General features: G+C 34.4%; 1 long non-coding RNA gene across 2 annotated transcripts in view; it reads right to left on the reverse strand.

The window, feature by feature from the left end:
- LOC118904902 overlaps window positions 1-6298 on the reverse strand; it is a 28264-nt gene extending 21966 nt beyond the window's left edge. For both annotated transcript variants that reach the window (XR_005022122.1, XR_005022123.1), the window contains exon 1: window positions 6177-6298. This is a non-coding gene — a long non-coding RNA (uncharacterized LOC118904902). The remainder of the gene's footprint in view (window positions 1-6176) is intronic.
- Between the last annotated feature and the right edge of the window lie 1430 nt (window positions 6299-7728).

The raw sequence follows: 7728 nt of genomic DNA on the forward strand, positions 1-7728 counted from the left end.
TGCCACTACAAAAGAAAAGTAGAAGGATTAAATGTACTCTGTTGGGTATTTATTGTTATAATAATTAATAATAATAATAATAATTATATGAAGGTTTGGTTCTTAGGAAACAAGACGATTATCAAGGCTCTTTTCCAAAGACCTTGGTTTTGAGGAGTGAGTAAGGAAGATTGCTGAACATCTTGTCTTTCTATCTTTCATATAGACTGCTCCATTGTTTATTAGTACAATGCAGAAATGATGCATCCTTCCTACTTTGTTTCCCTAAAAAGAATTCAATTGTACTGTAAGTCTTATAAAATAGTAGAATCACTTAATATATATTTCTTCTATATTTGCTTATATGTGTGAAAAATGTCTCTATAAACATTTAAGAGATTAACTTTGACTCTCCCATTTGGCTTCAAGTCCCCTGAAATTAAAAATGTGCTATTTATTTTGATGGAACAGGACATAAAATTGGTAAGCCTTCTCCGTTTGTCACTCACAATTGTCTTTTTTTCTCTCCTAAATTTATGAGGTCTTTATATCCACTCTGTTTTCTTTCCTTTTTCCTTATAGTTCCTCTTCCAACAGTGTTTGCTTTTTACCAGTCCCTGAAGAGTTTCTGTTGTCATCATTTAACATTTGAATGGCAGTAATATTTTACAAAATGCTTTACAATTGCTTTTTACAAGTTATTCTCATGCCTTCAATAACTCTTAGGTTATTATTCGCAGTCCAGAGTTTTGCTGTTATTTGTAAGCACACAGGCATTCCTCTTGACGCAGCCTTTTCCAGTAGGTTTGGAAATCTTTCATTGGAAATCGTGTTCAGTGTTTTTTTTTTATGTTCAGTCTTAAGCTGCACAGGTTTTGAATATATTAGTTGTAGGAGCCTTAAAACTTTCTTGTGGTTTTTTGTTCTTAAATAGGAAATGCCATTTTAGATCAAAAGGAAAGTATTTTATTTTGTCTCTTCAGACTCTCTGAAACATAGAAGAATATGGGGTAATTTGATGCACACAATATTGAACCTGGAAAATCCTCAAATAGTAGATGAGATAAAAAGTACAGAAGTCCTAAGAAATACGAGTTATTGGAATACATATTTAAAACTTCAGACCAATTCCTGGATGGGATTTTAAAATAGCATATTTTTTAAAAGATTCTTTGTGTCTCCACAGTTAACAGAAATTCTGATCTGTATCACCACTCAGTTAAAGAATTTAGTATGAATGTTGATTTATTGATGTACGTTATTTTAAGAGTATATTCATGCTTCTTCCCTTCCTGTTCCCAGATAGTCGCCAGAAGAGTGAAGCTTTGAAGCGATTTTCCCAAATACCAAACTCTCTCAAGTTCTGTAAGATTCAGCCATTGACTACAACTTCAGACAACTTCTGTACGTGGTCTTTATAAGAAACCACAACTAATGCCCATACAGGTTTCAACCATTAGCGCATTGGGAGCCCCATTAGGGAAATGTGGCAGAGGATGGGTGTGCTGCTTTCTGGAGTGTCTTTACACTCTGATGTCTGAGGAGACCACACGCTCCTTTAAATCTCCTAAGAAACAACTTGAGCTAAAGTCACATGTGAGCTAATGTCAAGTCACACTTTTCTCCTTGGTAATATTTTTGACTTTTGGGTTATCTTGGTCTTTTCATTGCTCTACTGTACTTTGTCTAACAATCAGTTAAATTCATTCCCCTAGGGCAGTTATTCCCAAGCTTTTTCATATCAAGTCACATATAAAACGATTGTATTTGTACAGCACATCAGAGTAAACTGGGGAGGATTTTGGAGGTTTCTATATGGCACTTGGCACTTATATACAAAAAAAAAAAATGGTATTTTCTTTACCTGATATAGATATGCTAAGAAAAGCAAACCACAAATGCTAGGGAGAATATTACATGTTGAGTTTGTATACAATTTCCAAATAAAATCTTTTCACATTTTAAAATGAGAAATTGGAGCTTGCTTTAGCATAATAGCATTTTATGATACAGTTTTATGGCTTGCTGGCCACAAATACATCCTAATCAAGATTTCTTTAATGATGATCTTTTCACATTCTTGATAGAAATCATCTGTGAGAAACTTTGCTCACAGGAGTAGGAGGTAGCAAATAGCAAAAACATATTTATTACTTTTTCTCCTTTTGACAGACTCCTTCATACCATTTAGCACAATTCAAACAATGCAAACTCTTTAAACATCAATGGTATATCAATGTTTTAAATATAACACCTCTTCCTTTTCCTTCATTGATAAATATAATATTTGAATTTCTTGTTATACAAAAACAAATTTCAAATCCAATCGGTATTTTTAAAAATCAAGTATTTCAAATACTGATGAAGATTTTCCTCAACAATACACAAATGTTACTTGGTCTTAATAAGTTTTTGTAAATACGCAAATTATTGTATTGACTACACATCCCTTGCAAATTATTTTAATCTCAATTTACTAAAGTTGAAATTTTTGCTTTGTCATTACATATTAATACATTTTCCATAACCTTTGCAAATTTCCATCAAATAAGCTATTTTGAAGCCAAAACCTATGCTTCAGCATATCTGCAAAGTGAAAAATGTCCAATTTTTTTTCAGTTTCTCTTTTAGTTTATAAACTGTTGACAAAACTCTTTCTTTGGACAGCCAATGCAATTAAATATGAACCAGCAGAAAGTGGTATTCTGATGGTATTTTTTGCAAAAATCTGAAAATAGATAGGACTGTGGCTGCTTGGATTTTATTAGATTATCATTTTGATAATATGTGTAATTCAGATCTATAGACTGACATTTATATCTGAGAGCACCTGTATAAATAAGACAATATATTACTTAGTCTCTGGAGGTTCAGAAGGAATTCTTGATGTAAAAGCCTTCTTGCGGTGCTACCATAATATATTACTTCTTTCTTTTTTTTTTAATATAGATTTATTTTATTTATTTGTTTGTTTGTTTTTTGGCTGTGTTGGGTCTTCGTTGCCGCACGTGCTTTCTCTAGTTGCGGCGAGCGGGGGCTACTCTTTGTTGTGGTGCGCGGGCTTCTCGTGGCGGTGGCTTCTCTTGTTGCGGAGCACGGGCTCTAGGCACGCGGGCTTCAGCAGTTGTGCCTCGCAGGCTCTAGAGCACAGGCTCAGTAGTTGTGGCGCACGGGCTTAGCTGCTCCGCGGCATGTGGGATCTTCCTGGAACAGGGCTCGAACCCGTGTCCCCTGCATTGGCAGGCAGATTCTTAACCACTGCGCCACCAGGGAAGCCCATATTACTTATTTCTAATGACTGTTGCAACTCCAGTAATTTGTTAGGAAATTTTCTTGCAGAGTAAATATGGTTCTCCCAAGTATTTTTCTTTAGGGCTCTGACAAGCATTATTACTATTACTCAGCAATGAAAACTTTTTTTGACTTATAATCGTCTGGGTCAATGTTTTCTCTGTCACCTGACATGTTATCAATGAATCTACAAATATTATTATTTAAAAATAGGCCCTTTTGGATTTCTTTTCCAGCTAGCTCCACTTGATGTACGAGTATGTCTCATGCCGTGTGGTGAAAAGAACAATTCTGTGATAATGTGAGAAAGTTTGACTTTGGTTGTTAATTATGCCACCTCGGAAGGAGGTTTTTTGATTTCAACATGCTGCCATTTTTAGAATTAATCTCTTTGTAAAAATCATGTTTCTTATTTTGTACCTTAAAAAGTTCAAATTGTTTTCTGTGTCTAATGACTCTTTTATTGTAAGATGTCAGTGTTTTGTTTAATTGGCATCATTATTTCATTTGATAATTTTTCTATGTAAATAAGACATTTAGGCTGAGAAAGAGAAAACTTATGAAAGCATATGAATCTGTATCTGAAATAATCATTTTATTATTGATTTTGTAACTTACACTTTTTATTTGGACTACTAGGTTTGTCTTGTATACATATGAAGATATATGTACTTTGTTGTGTATTTGCTATGAAAATAAATACCTGTAAAAAGTAATCCTATTTAAATATAAAGTTCTTGACTGTAGGCCTTTATGATTCATGTTTAATTTTTTTTCCAAATGCATTTTTAGGTTGTCTACATTTTCAGGAAATTTTTAAAATATCAACACGAAAACTGAGTCAATTTCAAGTAGTGAAACATTCATTTCTATTTAATTCAATAATTAAAATTCTAAAAATTAAAAAGTACAAATAGCACTTTAATATGACAAAATATTTTCGAGTTTGATTTTCTGAAGCTGTAAATTTTACAGTCCCCTTAAAAATTGATTTGATAGAATTACTTTCAATGATTATTTTTTTAAACACTGGGTTTTTTTTCTAAATTTCTAAAAGCAGAAAATAATTCATTGTGAAATCCACTTAAAAATCAGGTCTCAGCCAATTAACCCCAAAAGCTAATGAAAATATTTTTAAAAAGAGAATTAAGAAAATTAACAAAATTACTTTATCCCTTCCTTGACCTTCTGCTTAGTTACCCTGAGCTACAGAGAATTTTGTTGGTTCTATTTTTCGTAAGTAGAAAATTCTAAAATCCCTTTTGGGAACCATCATGGTATTAAATAATTGAGAATTATTTCTTACATAATTGAGATTACCAATTTTCTCCTTGTTTGTTTCTTTAACCACTCCACTTCCTTCCCTCTTCTCACTGCCATCACCCAGGGTCAAGTATTCAAAAACTTCCACGTTGTTTCTGAATCCAAGGACACTCCCTGGGCCAAGCCGTCCTATGCACAGCTAGCAGTTTGGTGTGAAATCTGATTATGGGGCAACTCTGCCCAGAAGGTTGAATGGCTTCTGGTTGTCCCTAGAGCCAGCTCCACACTCAGTGTGGCATTCAGGACCCTCCACAGCGTGGGTCCAGTTTGCCTTTCTAATCTGGCTTCTTGTTCCTCCACTTCTGCATTCTACACAGTTAAGCTCAGTGGCCTTTGTTAGAATCCTTGTAGGAAGAGTGCAACCAATAACTAGCAAGTGATATGGGGAGCTAGTTCTAAGTGGAGGTACTAACATCAGGAGAACTTGGGCCAATTTCAGTGATCCTAACATGTCCTTACCTAGCCAGTCTAGAGCCACTTGGAATACTTTGTCCCCATAGCAATCTCTGAAGGGATGTACTAACAGTTAATTTCAAATAACTTCTTTCAGGAAGTCCCATCTGATCAACCACCCAGGCATCATACTTTTTCTTTGCTTCATAGAACAATGTATTTTGCCATTTATTGAACTCTGCTATAGCTGTTTTGGTTTCCTTGGTTTATCTCCAACTATATATTTTTGCTATACCAAGGTAGAACCCTTAATGTATTGCTTTATGTATGTCACATGGTCCCTGAAATAATCTTTTTCGTAAAAGGAGCTTTACCAATACTTACTGAATCAAAACAAATGTGTTTATAAAACCTATTCAAATGTTGATATATTTTATTAATACAACTCACCACATTTGAGGCAGTTTATCTGTCAAGAAGATGGTATTTAAAGTGACTGGGGTTTCTCAGAAGCCATAAGAGGGTAAAGTCACCTCCTTCTTTTTTGGAGAAAATATCTGGTATTCCATAAGTTTAATAACAATAATGTTAACATTTAGAGAGAGAACAGCAACTCCTTTATTCTCAAAATAAGTGTGAATATATTTAATGACAGTGACAATTCTCTATTACAAAATTCAAAAAGAGATCAGAGTTTGCATGCAAACCAGTTTTATATGTATCAAGTGCAGGAAAACGTGTGAAGTAGTCAGTCATTAAAGGTACATTCTGAATCACAATCAAAATGCTCAACAATCTTCTATGAAGAAGGTAAAAAAGTGCACTCTAGAAATTAATAATTGTTTTATTCCTGATATTTAATACTGATTTTGAATACATATAAATACAATGGTTGCAAGTAACATTTTTGACTTGCACAATCATATCTAATTAGTTGCTTATTATAAGGAGTAGGAAAGCCAAGTAGATGGAGCAAGTTTGTATTGTTTTGCAGTAATGATGCTATATTTATGGTTTCAGGGTTTTTTTACTTTATTAGGATGTTTATAAATGAGTTCACCACTTAATATTGTACTTTGTTCTATCATATGAGCCCCCTGGAAAATAAAATAAAATAAAATAAAATAAATAAAATAAAATAAAAGTAAAATAATACAAGATAAAATAAAATAAAATAAACACACACTTACCTTCGGAGAAACTTTGTTTCCCTTCCTGCAGTCAAAAGTACTAGCATATAGGCTTCCTAAAATAATCTCCAAGAATATTTGTATGATCAGACTTGTTGAGAAGTTTTGTGGCAAATCAGGCTGTAATCCTTTGATATCACTGGACTGAAAAAAAGGTTTGTCTTATTGAAGAAGGGAAATAAAAATCATTTTTAAGGATAGTTTGTAAAAGATTTAGATTCACAGACCATGAAAGCTGGAAAGGACCTAAGTAGCATAACTCCTCATTTCTTTCAGAGAAGGAAATGAGGCACAAAGAAGTTTCACCAAATGACTATTTTAACGACAAGCCTCATGGATGAGAGAGAGAGAGATGTAAGAATGTAGGTGTCCTGAGTCCTGGTGCAGTGTTCTCCCCACCGTTCTCACTTTACTTCTGCTAATGACATTCTAGTTTTATCTGTAAGGCTTGGGAGCATGAGTATGCCACACTGTCTTTTACAAAACTAAGAAAACTTCAGCCAGATGAGCACCTCTCCAGTTAGCTGCTCTTGTATCTTTAATGAGGAGGGGAAAGCAGCTGGGGAAGGAGGGGCAAAGATAATTGCAGGAGAACTATCTGAAAAGGAGACTGTGGGAGGTTTTCAGAGGATTGTGGTTGCAACTCAGGTTACAGAGTAAAATGCTCCTACTGTCTAGCTCTCGTATCTGACCACGAAGGTACTTTGCTCCACATGGCCACCAGTTTTGCTTGCCTAATGAGTTGGAATAGGGTCAGGTTGGTGACAAGGTCAGATGGGGATTTGGAATCACTTGACATAGAGTCCAGTTTACAAAAGAGAACTCCCTCCGCAAAGGATCGCATTTCTATCACCGCTGGGTTCCGTCACCTGCAGAAGCACAACTCAGGTTATTCTTCCTCAGTCCCTTCATCAAAACCTCAGACACTATCCATGTTATTTTTTCAAATATGGGAACAAAATCATTCTATTCATGGAAGAAATGCCCCTCTAACTTATAAATTAAACCTGAAGAAAACTTCCCCCTTTCTCAGGAATGTTTATAAAGAAAAAAAAAATCATTTTTCATGACTGAGAAAAGCTTTCCCGTTGACTGGTTGATAAAGGGCTTTGGCCCAAAGGTCTGATTCGACCTAAAGAAAAACTATCACACTGGAACAGTCTGGGAAACGTTTCCATTTTCAGAGTATGGGTGAGAATAAACTTACACTTTTCCAGAAGAAATAATTTCTGCAAGTTAATCATATCCTTATGTTTCAAGATAGAATTTGGAGCCAAACTGGCAAAGAAACATGGCACAACTAACTTTTTAAATCCATAGTCTATCTTCTTTCTCTCTGCAATTATTTAAAATTTAAACCAGCTTCCTCAGATGTTTCTATGTGTCTCATTTCTATGAAACTCATCCTTTCAATAATCAATGGCAATTATATTTGGTATAATATTTGTTGAAAAATTGTATCATTTGTTGCAAAGACAATAATCGAAAGCTTTTGGTTATTTATTGAGTGTGATCATCCCCACTATTTCTTCGTTAGTTAAGACAGTCAAGA

Source organism: Balaenoptera musculus, chromosome 12 (genome assembly GCF_009873245.2).
Source record: "Balaenoptera musculus isolate JJ_BM4_2016_0621 chromosome 12, mBalMus1.pri.v3, whole genome shotgun sequence".
Taxonomy (NCBI): Eukaryota; Metazoa; Chordata; class Mammalia; order Artiodactyla; family Balaenopteridae; genus Balaenoptera; species Balaenoptera musculus.